Here is a 14,943-nt window from a genome sequence, read left to right on the forward strand (position 1 = left end):
CTCGCACGCACGCGCGGGCCCTGAGCCCCGCCAGCGCGGCCCCCCGCGGCCCGCAGCCGTGCGCACTCTCCCGGGCGCGCTCCGTCGCTCCTCGCCGTCACCTGGCGGTCCGAGTACGGTATGCGTTTTACGTTTGGGGCTCGCAGAGGCTGGGCAACTTAGTGCCGGACCTCTGGCCGGATTTTGCCCTGTTTACTAGCGGCGCAAATCCGCGGCCTCGAGGCAGTCCTGGAGGGATTTACTTGTTAGAGTCCGCAAAGAGCTGTTACGGAGAGAAGAAACCTCGGCAAGGTCCATATCGCAGAAGAAATGTGCGTTCTTCTAGAATCGATGGAGAATGAAGCGGTGGCGGGTGGACACGTCAGGTCACAATGGTCTGGTGTATGAACAGGAGTCCCAGGAAGTCGCTTGCTTTCGGGGAATTCATCTCGAAACTCCTCTTTGGTCTGGAGAATTCAAAGTCTGTCCTGCCCAGAGTCTTCACTAACTGGAAGAAGTGGTGAGGCTTTTAGGCGTGGGAGCTGGGTGTTGCTGTATGGGTTCTTCTGGTCGTGCCGGTCTTGGGTGGAGGTGGTTGAATTAATCCAGAAATAATGTTTCCTCTCCTCTCCCGACACCGCTGGCATAGTGCCCTCTGAAAACAGTTCCCCATTCAGGCCGCTTGGCTGTGGGCCTGTGAACAGCTTGGCTCCAGCATCACCACGTGGAAAGTTGAAAGAATAGTTCAGGGAGCACCCAAGTACTTAACTCCAAGGTTGAGTAAGTGTTAACCTTTTTCTCTCGCCTAAATATTTCAGCCTGCATTTCCTAAGTATAAAGACAGACATCCTTCTGTGCAACCGCATAAGAAACTTAATCATATCTAAGAAACTTAATAATGTGATGATATAACCTGATATCTAGCCCATATGCAAATTTCTCCAGTTGTCAAAAGATGTCTTATACATTGGTTTTGTAGAAAGATAGTCCAATGAAGATTCATGCATTGCACTTGTTATGTTCCTCTCTTTTAATGCAGAACAACTCCCCCCCCCACCCCACACACACATTTTTTTGTTTTCATGGCATTAACTTTTTGGAGAGTCTAGGACAGTTAGCTGACAGAGGGTTCTGCTCTCTCCATTCGTTTGACCTTTTATTCCTCCTGATACCATTTAACCTTTTCTCTAGCTCCCGCATTTACTGTAAATTAGAAGGAAGATCAAGACGTTTGATTAGATGTAAAGAATCCTTCAGACTTTAGGAGGTGCTCTTCATATTGTTTCCCATCCGGAAGAACATAGTATTGAATATTAAACACATAATATTAATTTTTAAATATATAATATTAGGTTGCCCCAGTATCAACTGAAATCTGAATTGTCCTACAGATTTCTCTATATAATCCATTATAAAGTCTACTTTCCCTTTTGTGGTTAATAGGTAATCCAGGGAGTGGAGACTTGGGAACTCTTTGTAGGAGAAAATCTTAGATTCCTGCAAGGAGAACACAGGTTAAAAATCCATTCATCTGGGTGGGCAGAGTAATCATCTGGTTCATTCTGGTACCTACTACCTCAGATCACCTTGTGATAGATGCTTCATTGAATTAAATTCTAGCTTTATTCAAAGAACAGTAAAACTCTGGTCTCTTTAGAGTTTGGGCCACTTTAGAGTTCCTGTGGTTAATTCTGTAAAAGCAGTGGTGCTTTCTATAGGTCTTGTGATGTATGCTTTAAGAAGATTTTATAGAGGCGCCTGGGTCGCTCAGTCAGTTAAGTGTCTGCCTTTGGCTTAGGTCGTGATCTCAGGGTCCTGGGATTGAGCCCTTCATCGGGCTCCTTGCTTAGTGGGGAGCCTGCTTCTCCCTCTCCCTGCTGCTCCCCCTGCTTGTGCTCGCTCTCTGTCAAATAAATAAATAAAATCTTAAAGAAAAAGAAGATTTTATAAAATCCAGGAGTGTCCTATATGTACCTGGGCATACCTGATGTATACTACCCACTCCGTTCTAATAACAGAAACAAATCAAGAGTATGTAATGCTGTATGTTATCTCTGCCTGTGGTCCTCTGGTCTCTGACTCATATAAGTATCTATGGATGTGAGCTCATCCGTTTTAAGCTCATAAGCTGTGCTGGGCAAGAGCTATGTCAAGTTTACTCTATATGACAATGACTGCCTCAACTTCCCCAAGAGAACTCTCAAAGGGCATCATCTATTGCACAAATGGAGAGTTCTAAACAGACAACCTATATCCTACTTCTCAAAAGAGGACAATTTTTGTAAGTTGGTCTAAGTCACTGGGTTGTATCAGTGATTTTCATTTGCATCAGCTAATTAGTGTCTGCTCTTGCCCCTAACCGTTGACCTGAATTTCGTCAAAGTCAGCATACTAAAAGTCCCAAAGCCCGAAGCTGCAAGGCAGAAGCTTGTAAGTGATGTAAGTGATGTAGCATCATTTTTGTCACATTCTATTGGTTAAAAGCAAGTGAAGGACTATTCAAGGTTCAAGTGGAGGAGATCAGACAAGGGCATGATCACTGGGAGAGGAGGGAGATATTTGGAAAGGAGCTACCACACTGCTCTAGGCCAAATGCAAATCCAGATGTGTGGTATTGATCGTATTAGTCCTTTGCTCAAAATCTGGTGGGTCTGTGTCATCTCATCTATTGAACTTTGAGCCTAGCCATAACTGGCCATCCCCAGATGTAACCCACACATTTGCTTCAGCTGTAAGTATGGCCTGCTGTTTCTTCTGGTTTACAGATTCCTTGGTTCACCTGCTGCTGCTTCCTTGTCAGACTGCTGCTTTCCTTTGTCCGCAAAAGGGAAAGAATAGAGGAGTGAAATATGCATTTAAAAATCATTTGTGATAATTTGAAGGTTCTCTGAAAAATAATATAGGTGAATATAGGAGTTAAAATGGGTATACAACAAAACTATATTTAGATAGTAGTAGTGGAAGTTCAGGCTAAGTGAATATTCAGGTCTAAATCACTGTTGTGATTCTTTTCCTGGTTCCAGCCCTGGCAGATGGCTGTGCCCTTTGCAAAGGGTAAAGTGATTATTGCTACCTAATGCCTTTATCACAGCCATTCTTCACCCCACCTTGGCTGACAGTTTACCTCACTAAGGAAAGGAAGTCCATTGATAACAAAACTAGGCAAGCTCCATTGCAAATAGTTAATCTAAGGGGTGGAAAGACCTCTGTATTTGGAAGGATGCTTTAGGACATTGATATTATATCTTATAAATTCTGTATTTTTTATTTTAGAAAAGTTACAGTTCAATACTTGTTTTTTTTTTTTTAAAGATTTTATTTATTTATTTGACCGAGAGAAAGCGAGAGAGGGAACACGAGCAGGGGGAGTGGGAAAGGAAGAAGCAGGCTTCCCGCTGAGCAGGGAGCCCGATGTGGGGCTCGATCCCAGGACCCCGAGATCATGACCTGAGCCGAAGGCAGTCGCTTAACCGACTGAGCCACCCAGGTGCCCCAATACTTGTTTTTTTTTTAAGGATTTTTTATTTTTAAGTAATCTCTACACCCAATGTGGGGCTCGAACTCACAACCCCAAGATCAAGAGTCACATGCTCTGCTGACTGAGCCAGCCAGGTGTCCCCCAATACTCACTCTAAAAATGTTTTGAACATCCCATGAATAACTAGTATGTATGTGTGCTTGTAGCTGCCAAAATCTCCCTAGAATGAAAAACAGAGCCATGGACAGCCAGATTGGGATAAGAAATCCACCTAAATTAAACGAGTGAGAAGAAAAGGTCCAAAACCTTTTAGAGATTATTTCCTTTGAGGAAGTCTCTTTGTTCATTGTGTAGCATTATAGCAGCTTATGATTCAGTTCCCCATTGCGGTAGAACAAACTCTCCCATGTATTAAAAATATATGTTTGATATTTCTCACAATTCTGAGAGTTGGTTGGTTGGTTCCTTTGTGGTTTTGTTTGGGCTTACACAGTTATGTTCAGCTGTAGCAGGGATCAGCAAAATTTTCAATAAAGAGCCTGATAATGTGTATTTTAGGCTTTGTCTCTGTTGCATATTATTCTTATTTATTTCTTTTCTTTTTTTTTTTTTTTTGCAAACCTTTGAAAAGCAAAAGCTATTCTTAGCTCAAGGGCCCAACATAAAAACAGTCTGAGGGCCAGATTTGGCCCTTAAGCTGTAGTTTTCCAAACCCTGAATTGAAGAGTCAGTTGAGTTGAAGGTCCAAGGTAGTCTCACATGTCTGGCAGTTGGTGATGCTATCAGTTGAGGGCCACGATTCTTCTCCTGGAGAATCTTCCAGGAGGATTCTCTCATTGACAGGAGGATGTGGCCCCTCAACCTTCACAGGCTACATTGTCCGTGTGTGGGCAGCATCTATGCAGGTGGAAGCTGTCAGACTTATTAAAGCATAACCTGGGGAGTCAACAAGGTCACATATGCCACATTTCGTGGATCAGAGGAAACCCAGAGGCCAATTTGAATTAAAGGGCTGGGCAAATAGTAATAGTCTCTCACTCTCTATGGGAGTTGCTGCAGATACTGTGGCCACAGCTAGCTGAACTAAATGGCAGATTTCTGCTGTGTGCCCCACCAAGGGAGATCAAGGGCTGATGATGACCTTGACATTAGACTGGCTCTCAGAGCCTTATTCAGATCATTTCAGATTGAGTTATAAAACTTCAAATTTATGATCTCCGATGGCAGTTTATTGTCTTACTCTCTCCTTTATCCATACTGCACTTCTCTAGCTCCTGCATTTCCTGTAAGCTAGCAGGAAGGTTGAGAGGTTTGATTGGATGGAAAGAGTCCCTCGCACTTTATGATGCCTTTATACTTACCATCCTATTTCTGACTCTGTGAGCACTGACTCACTTTCCTCAGTACTTGTTTAGAAGTGCCCCTGCCTTGAGATTATCCACTTCCTGAGAGAAGTGATCATGCCCTCCCACCCCGCCTGGCTGATGTATCTTCAACAAATATGCATTGAATTTAACTGAATAGTTTTATGAAGTTTAAAGTCAAATTGTTTGCTTACTTCACAAAAGCAGAACAAATTTAAGAATCCCAGCACTAACTATAAATTCTAGAAGAACAGCATGCATCAAAGAATTATATTTCATACCCCGATACTGTCTAACCAATCAGATGGTTAAACTTCCTAGACATTTTCCAAATACATAATCAAGAGTTAGGAAGCAGTCTGCTTAATGATAAGTTTGAACTAGCAATCACCTTTAAAGACTTACTACATTTTAACTTTAAATTTGTCTGCAGATGAAAATCGAAACATAACAACAGTTTGTAACATATGCTGAGTATCTTCCAAAGCAGAAGTGATTCTGGAGAGGGTTTCTAATCTACAGTAAATGCTGCTACTAATTGCTCAGTTGAATTTTTTAATATGTGTTTTCTCCGAAATCTCATTGTAACTCTGTCTTCTTCTACTTGATGGAAAGCTTTGACAATTTATTATGTTTAGAAGCAGCTGGGGTGTATTTCTAATTGATGATTTGTTATCTTATTTTTCTTACTTGACTGTCCACATTTTTCATTCTCTTCAGCATTTTCCTCCAGCATCTCCTATGTTACTGAACTAGATGGATGGTGCTGCTTTGGTGCAAAGGCAGGCAGTATTTCAGTCTCTCCTCTGTGTCCTTCCATCAGACTGTGGGTACGTGCAGGGCTGATGCTAGATGACATGTCTATGGCTTGAACATTAACAAAGCGTATGTATTCACATACACTGTATCAGCTGATTGTTAATGCATCAGTCCTGGGGGATGGATGCTATCACTGTCTTCATTTGGCAGGTGAGGAAACCAGTGAACAGATGTCCCAGAATACCTCAGATTTAACATGTCCAAGTCAACCTCATAAAATCTTTTTATTCTCTGGATACCTGATTTGGTTAAAAGCAGCCCCATTTATCAGTCACCCAAGTTTGATCTTCAGTTCTTCCTTTTTCTCCCTTAACTCCACAGGTCCAGTCAGTCACCAAAATCCTGTGGCTTCTCTCTCTCTCTCTCTCTCTCTGAGACCCCTGCCCTTCTGATCCATCATGTGCTCCCTAGAAAGCTTTATCTCACACCTGGGTTTATGTCCTAGCTTTCTGTGCACTCCCCTGACATCCAGGTTGCCTGTCTGGTCTTTCACATTGAGCAGTCTTCCTCAAACCCAAATCTTTCCATGCACTCTTGTTTTAAATTGGTCTGTGGTTCCCTGCAGGGCATAATCCAAAGGGCTATAAAGCCCTTCACAATCTGCCTCAGCCTATCAGTTCCTTCTCTTCTGGTTCCTACTATGGGTACATTTTCATGTACTTGTCTTTGTACCCACTGTACCCTCAGAATGTAGTTTCACTCTCTGATTCCCTCCACCCCAGGAACTCACCTATCTAACTCACCCAAGGCCTATGTCTTCTGTAGTTGTGCTTCTCAAACTTGAATGTGCGTGAGAATCACTGGGAGGGTAGGGGATGTCTTGTTGAAAGCAGATTCTGATTCAGTAGGTCCCTGGATGGAGTATGAGATTCTGCACTTTAACAGACTGATTGGTGATGGGATACTCCTAGTCGGTGGGCCATACTTCAGGCAGAAGAGTCTAGAGCTGCAATGTCCAATAGAACTTTCTCTAAAGATCAACATGCTCTCTGCTTTCTAATACCGTAGACACTAACCACTTGTACCTACTGAGCACATGAAATGTAGCTAATGAGACTGAAGAATTGAATTTTTAATTTTACTTAATTTTAAGTAGCCGCATGTAGCTAAGTGGCCACCATGTTGAACAGCAGATCTATATGAATCCCTTTTCATCTTTCAAAATTCATTTCAAACATGGCTCAAGCTCAGAACCAGGCACATAATTTGTGGAGCCCAGTGCAAAATGAAAATGCAGGGACCATTGTTAAAAAATTAAGAATTTCAGGATAGCAACAGCAGAGCATTAAACAAGCACACTTCTAAGTGCATAAGTCCCATGCCCATGAAGTTGCCCTGCATAGACCAGGAGAAAAACTAACAAAAGATATGGACAGGTAATTCACTGAAGAGGAAATCTGCATGGTCAATAAATGTTTGAAAAGAGGCACATTTTCATAGGAATCAAGGAAATGCATATTAAAGCCACAATGGGATATCCTTCCATATCTGCCAGAAATTTTAAAGTCCAATAATACCAGGTTGTCAGTATATAGTCACTGCTGGTGAAGGTATTGTGTATCACTTCTCTAGCAAGTTGTACCACCTCTCTAGCAAGACTGAAGATGTGCATGTCCTATAAACCAGCAACTCCACTCTTAGGTGTCTTCCCTGGAGAAACCCTTGCACATGTATACAAGAAGATATCTGCAAGAATGTTTATGACAGCTGTCTTTTAATGAGGGGAATTTGAAACAAACTAAAAATACACACATGGGAGACTGATAAATAAATGCAGTATTTTCTTAGGAAGAATTTTATGTTAACATTTAAAATGAATGGATTAGAGCTATATTTCTTATCTTGGATAAATTTCAAAAATATGACATTGATCAAAGAAAACAAGTTCCAGAAAGGTGCTATTGTGAGTATGTTTTACAGATGTGAAAGCCATAGCTATATATTGTTTGTAAATATACATGTATGGTAAACATATATAACCAAAGCACAAAAGTGATAAATGCCAAAATCAGCTTAGTGATTACTTCTGGGGATGGGATAAAGGGACAGAGACTAGGGTGCCCAGGGCACTTCACTGGATCCACAGTGATTTATTTCTTTAAAAATAATGTTTTGGCTGAGACAGACACACACACAGAGGAAATAATGCAAGTACTAGAAAAAAGTAATGGATGAATTGCTTTTTAAGAGAAGGAAAACTCTGCACAACGTGACTCAAAGTTAAGCGATAAAAGATTCACAAGTACATCTATAAATAATTTTAAAAACATTTTTTCATGAGAAAAAAAACCTTAAGAAAAGTAAAAGAAAAAATGACAACTTGGAGAAAATATTTGTATTGTATATGATTAAAGAGCTACTATTTTTTCTCAGTATTTCATTATGAACATTGTCAAACATATAGCAAATTTGAAAAAAAATATGTAGGAAACACCCATATATCCACTCATATTATTTTCGATGCATTCAAAGTAAACCACAAACATCAGTATACTGCTTTTTAGGTACTTCTACATGTTTATCACTAATCAGAGTTCAATATCTGTTTATGTCTCCAGACATAAAATTTAAACGCAATAATGCACAAAACTTAAGTGTACATTCACTGATTTTTGACACGCATACACCTGTGTAACTCAAACCCCTATCCAGAGAGCTAATATTAGTAATATACCGAGCTCCTAAAAATTGAGAATCAAATACTAACAATACAGTAAGAAAATGAGTAAAAGATATGAACAGACAGTTCTATATGAATCTATATGAAAAAAATACAAATAGCCTCTAAGTGTATGAAAAGATGCTCAATCTTTCTATAAGGGAAATATTTAACAATGAACAATCAGAAAAGGAAATTAAGAAAACAACTCCATTTACAACAGCAAAAATAATAAAATACGTAGAAAGACTCATACACTGGAAACTATAAAACATTGCTCAAAGAAATGAAAGAAGACATAAATGGAAAGATATTCGGGGGATGCCTAGGTGGCTCAGTCAGTTAAGTGTCCCATCTTGGTTTTTGCTCAGGTTGGGGTCCTGAGATCAAGCCCCACATCAGGCTCCCACTCAGCACTGGGTCTGCTTGTCCCTTTCCCTCTGCTCTTCCACTCTCTCCCTCACTCCCCGACTCTCATAAATAAATAAAATCTTTAAAAAAAAAGGTATTCTGTATTTGTGGACTGAAAGACTTAATATTGGTGAAATATCAGTATTACCCGAAGTGATCTACAGATTCAGTGCAATCCCTATGAGAATTCAAATAGCATTTTTTGTAGAAATAGAAAAATCCATTTTAAAATTCATCAGAATCTCAGGGGCCCCCAAATAACCAAAGTAATCTTGAAAAAGAAGAGAACAAAGTTGTAGGTCTCACATTTCCTGATTTAAAAACTTACTACAAAACTATAGCAATCAAAACAGTGTGGTTTTGGCAATAAGACCAAAGGAATAGAATAGAGAGCCCAGAAATAATCTGTCATCTGCATGTTCAAATAACTTCAACAAGGGTGCCAATATCATTCATGGTGAAAATCCAGTCTTTGCAACTGGATATCATGTCCAAAAGAATGAAGTTGGACCCTGACCTAACATCATATATAAAAATTAACCAAAGATGGATCAAATATTTACACATAGAAGCTAAAACCATAAAACTCAGAAGAAAATGTAGAGGAAAACCACATTTGCTTGTGGAAAGGCAAAGTGTATAACCACCATGGGGGTGATATTTGGCAATATTATCTTTGACCCAACAATCTCACTTCTAGGAATGTCTCCCAAAGATACACTTTCAAAAATATGAAATTACAGACACAAACCTGTGAAACTGTAAACCACTCAAACGCCCAGTGACAGGGAACTGGTTTAATAAACTACAGTGCATCTAGGCAGTGGAGAACTATGCAGCTGTAGAAAGGAATGGGAAATATCTTGATATATTGGTATGGAACAATAGCCAGGCTATATTGTTAAGTGAAATAAAGTAAAATGCAAGTTATGGTATGTTACTTTTTGTATGAGAAATGGTGAGAAAATATTGGTATGGTGGGAAAACATTTGTTTATATTTTTCACAAAGTAACAATGAAACAATACATCAAAAACTAATAAAAATGGTTTCCTATATTGGGAGAGAGAGTGCAGGATAAAAGGGCAAAGATAGAAGAAAAAGTTCTGTGGGTGCATCTTGTTATATAGTTTTGGCTTCTGAACCATATAAACGGTTTATATAATTAGAAAACAGGAAAAATAAATCCCTAAAATTGAAAACAAATGGAAACAAATGAACATAACCATGTATCAATTTGGTATCATAGCTATGTAGATAAAGCAATTACTTCATTTTAAAATACAGTATACCCCTGGTAGGATGTATTCTAAAGAAAAAAGAACTGTGAAGAAATTTTATACTGCATTTGGTTGTCTTATTTGTAGTAAAAATAGTGATGACATAGGAAAAGACAGATATAATTGTGTTAATATCATTAAAATTTGAGATTTTCACTGTAAAAGAGATATAAGTATAAAATTTTAAAAGTTAAGTAAAAACAGTAATGACTGCAATGAATTGAAACATCAAATATGTATAAATCTGTTCATGATGATGCTTTAAAGAACACATTGGTTACCATTGGAGGTTGCCAGATTACTAAGTAATGTAATTTAAACATTGATGAGTAGGGGGGGTTAATCAAGTATCCTGCCTTTCCTGTATAAATAAATAATTAGTGAGGAATAGTTCTTCATAGATGAGGAAGGTTTTTGTTTTTGTTTTTTAAGATTTTACTTTTAAGTAATCTCTACACCCAATGTGGGGCCCAGACTCACACCCCGAGGTCAAGAGTCACATTCTACCGACTGAACCTACCAGGTGCCCTGAGGAAAAGTTTTTTGTGAATGAGTGCCAGCTATGAATAAAGAAGCAATGATAGGATAGACCATCACCATTTTGCATCCTCTAATGATGTAAAGGCTATCTGGGAAACATCACCTAAGGTTACTAAAAATATTGGGTAAAATGTTGATAGGGAACTTTACAATAGAGAAAGCTGGCTACACCACCAGAGCCCAATGATCAATTTTAGCAACAATAAAGCTAGGACAATAATGTGTACTTTGTGGTGTGATGTAATTGAAAGTACACAACCATCCGTTGAGTATTCTTGCATAAAAAAATCTAATTAGGCTTCTAACTTATTTTACAGGAAATATGGGGGATAGAGGGATAATTAGAGCAATGACAGGAGAAACAGCAATAGCTTAAAATAATTTTATCAGTAAAAGTGGAGGAAAATGGAACTAAATGAACTAAACTTTCAATTCCAAACCTTTAAGCAAACAGTAAAAGAAACCAAAGAAAGCAGAAAGAAGAAAATAATAAAGATTAAAAAGCAGAAATTAATTATTGGAAAAGAAAAAAATAACAGAACTAATAAATCTTTGGGAAAAGGAAATAAAACAGTTCTTAGGCAAAAAATAAATAGACACACTACCAGCTAACCTAATCAAGAGAGGAAACAAAGGGAGAAAATGCACAAAATGAGAAATGACAAGGAAGATCTAAACTTTGCAATGGTAGAAGTTTTTTAAAGTTTGAGACTACTTTGTACAATTTCGTGCAAATGCACTTGAAAATCTAGTTGAAAGAAATAATTTCCTAGGAAACTTAAAATTTCTAAAATTGTCCCTAGTAGAGATAAAAGTTCAAATAAATCAATTTTCATGGCAGGAATAGAGAACAGCCTATGCAGCACAGATCTCTATAAACGGACTTGGAGTGTTTTCAAGGAATATTGTTAAATGAAAAAAAAAGTTGTGGAAGGGCGCCTGGGTGGCTCAGTCGTTAAGCGTCTGCCTTTGGCTCAGGTCATGATCCCAGGGTCCTGGGATCAAGTCCCGCATTGGGCTCCCTGCTCCTTGGGAGCCTGCTTCTCCCTCTCCCACTCCCCCTGCTTGTGTTCCTGCTCTCGCTATCTCTCTCTCTGTCAAATAAATAAATAAATTCTTAAAAAAAAAAAAGTTGTGGAAGAGTATATATAATACAAATATTTTTATAGGAATGGGGGAAATAAGACAACATATATATTTTCATATTATTATTATTTTTTTAAAGAAAGTGTACACCAGTGGTGGAAGAGGGAAAGGGAGAATCCCAAGCAGTGGAGCCCAGCACTGGGCTCAATCTCATGACCCTGAGATCATGACTTGAGCGGAAATCAACATCAGACACTTAATCAGCTGAGCCACCCAGGTGCCCCTATATGTGCATATTACTTAAAATATATATATATATATGTGTGTATGGATAAACCAGAAACTAATGAAAATGTTGAAATAGTACGACTGCTCTGAGCTTACTTCTTTATGTAGTTTTGACTTTTGAACCATGTAAATGTTTTGCATATTAAATCAATAAAAATTTAAAAAACAAACCCTAATATTGAACACAGATACAAATTAACCGTACTGATGAAACTGTCACATTGATCCTATAACCACTCAGAAAAAAAGAATTCAGTTTACTTTTGAGCACAGTACTCCCTTAACCGAAGGTATTTTAAGTACAAAAAGAATTGTGAATAAGTAATGACATTTTCTTCATAGGTTTGTTTTTCATAATGCTATCAGTAAAGAAATCTGAAGTTATTTTGTGTATGATGAGAAAATTGTTGGAAACCAGGAGATCTTTCCTCACTATGGGAGAAGGGAGATTGTGATTGGAATAGGAGGAGGATAGGAAGAATTATGTTCTTTTGAAATTAGATTTGATTTGAATTAGAGGTATCAGTATTAACTCATGGTTCTTTAAAAATGTTTATTTCCTAGCTCTGTTTCCTGAAGAAGCCTAGAAGCAATAACGTTCCAGTAACACTGGGCATACCTCGTACACAGATGCTGATTTCTAAATACTATTCTCCACTGAGAGGAACCCAGTTTCTTTGGGGAAATGGCTGATTTTAAGTCTGGGATACAGGAAATACACAGTAAGTTGGAAACATCTTGTGCAAAAAACTAAGGAAGTTCTCAAAATTAATGGGGACATGTCAAAAAAGATACAGGAATTAGCTTAAAGTTTTTCCTGCTGCCCAAATTTGTGATACACTGAACATCAAAAAGAACAACAATGATAATGGTTTATATCATCTTGAGTCAGAAAAGAACCCGTTAGTCCATAGTGACACTCAAACTAAAGGTGGTGGTGGAGGTGAGCTTTCTTCTTTCAAAGGCTGCCAGCTAATAAATGCGGAAAAAATTATAGAATTAGAAAAATCACCATTTGCAGCCACCATTATAATCATCATCAGGATCATCAAAGGATGCTAAAATTGTGTTCTTCTTTGTGGAGTAATGCACAGAGAATTAGGAGCAGAACCTCTAAAGCTGCAGGAGAGAGAGGCATACCTGATCTACCTCTGGGACTTTGAAGAAGTGGCTTGGACTTAGTCCAGTTTAGCACGGAGTGGACTGTGGATATGCCCACTAAGATTCTATAACCCAGAATGTCCTGATGTTGGCTACCATATGTCATAATTATCTTGAGGGGTGTGAGGGGGTGGAGCTTAGAATAACCATAGCCCTCTTTGGGTGGTGATTCTTTTGAAGGGAAACAATTCTCCTGGCGATCATCCACTTGACTAGTAGTTGTAAATTATTGTGGTGCAAAATTTAAGGATGGAGGAGGTACAGGAACTAGAGAAGAAGAACTTTTTTCTTTTTTGAGTCCTTGCTGGGAGTATGATGTGGACCTTGAGACGTCAAGATAGGCAGGGGCCAAACAGGGAGGCAGTTAAGGCAGGGTCCCACTGGGGGTGGCATCTTTGACAGAAGCCATTTTTGAGGACAGTAAGAGGTGACTGCCTGCGCTAAGCTTCCCTGCCAACATTTCTCAGCTCTGGTGGGGGGATCAGGGAAGGGCTTGTCCCAGCCAGGGCTCAGTGGTAAAGGACAAAATGTTACCTCTCCCCTGTAGGGCAAAGGGGTGATAATGAGGATGTCCCAAGTTAGCAAAAATACACAAATATTTTCCAAAGGGCATAACTTCTGTATAAATCAATTAGTTGATGGAGTGTGTACCCATTATTCATTGGTTCTGTCTTATCCTTATAATAAATTCACAATATCCTATCATTAAGAGAAATCCCAATGATTTTGAAAAATTAATATTTTTTCATAAGTTTGCCAACAGCAGATCTTGGACTTCTCAGCCTCCATAATTCATGAGCCAATTCCTCATGATAAATCTCTGTCTCTTTCGTTATGTGTATATAGATAGGTAGATAGGTAGATTTAGAAGATATACATTTATTGGTTCTATTTCTCTGGAGATCCCAGACTAATACACTAGATAATGAATACACTCCTTCTTTCATAAAATACTTGGTTAGAGAGAGTTTAACTGTCATATATTTATATCAGTCTCATTCTTTTAACTGCTGTATGCTATCCCTTGTTCTATGGTATATTTAGCCATTTCATTTTTTTTTTTAAGATTTTATTTATTCATTTACTTGAGAGAGAGAGAGAAACAGCATGAAAGCGGAGAGGGTCAGAGGGAGAAGCAGGCTCCCCGCCGAGCCGGGAGCCCGATGCGGGACTTGATCCCAGGACTCCGGGATCATGACCTGAGCTGAAGGCAGTCGCTTAACCAACTGAGCCACCCAGGCGCCCCTAGCCATTTCATTTTTGATAGGTACATAAGTTCTTTCTGGGTTCTATTCTCAGAATAATTGCAAGCAATATTTTGGCAAAGTATGTTGCTTCCATTATGGATTGAGAATTGCTGAGCCAGTTCTGGCCGTGAGAGGTAAAACACACATGAGAGGAATATGGAAGTATCTTCCACAGTAAGGATTTGTTCATCCTGTATCAGACCTTAGGACAATAGCTCCCATTCTTACGGCCTTGTGACCTTATTTTGCCAAGTCAGGACATTTTTTAAAAAGCAAAACAAAATAAAACAAAGAACTTCCTGTTGCCATCATCATTTTCAAAAGTAGGCTATTATAGGGGCGCTTGGGTGGCTCAGCAGGTTGAGCATCTGGCTCTTGATTTTGGCTCAGGTCATGATCTGAGGGTCATGAGATTGAGCCCTGAGTCGGATTCCATGCTCAAAGCCCAGAGTCTGCTTGAGACTCTCTCTCCCTCTGCCCCTCCTCCCCCTTCTAAAATAAGTAAATAAATCTTAAAAAAATGAATAAACAAACAAACAAATAAAAACCCAGGCTATTTTAACATAAAACCTCAGTTTAGGGCACCTGGGTGGCTCAGTTGGTTAAGCGACTGCCTTCGGCTCAGGTCATGA

General features: G+C 39.0%; 1 long non-coding RNA gene across 1 annotated transcript; it reads left to right on the forward strand.

Annotated features, from left to right (window-relative positions):
- Positions 1–101: 101 nt before the first annotated feature.
- Positions 102–13,819, forward strand: LOC118005959. Its single transcript, XR_004677908.1, has 2 exons — positions 102–499; positions 12,468–13,819. It is a non-coding gene; the product is annotated as an uncharacterized LOC118005959 (long non-coding RNA).
- Positions 13,820–14,943: the final 1,124 nt, after the last annotated feature.

Source organism: Mirounga leonina, unplaced genomic scaffold (genome assembly GCF_011800145.1).
Source record: "Mirounga leonina isolate KUSES-001 unplaced genomic scaffold, KU_Mleo_1.0 Mir_115, whole genome shotgun sequence".
Lineage (NCBI taxonomy): Eukaryota > Metazoa > Chordata > Mammalia > Carnivora > Phocidae > Mirounga > Mirounga leonina.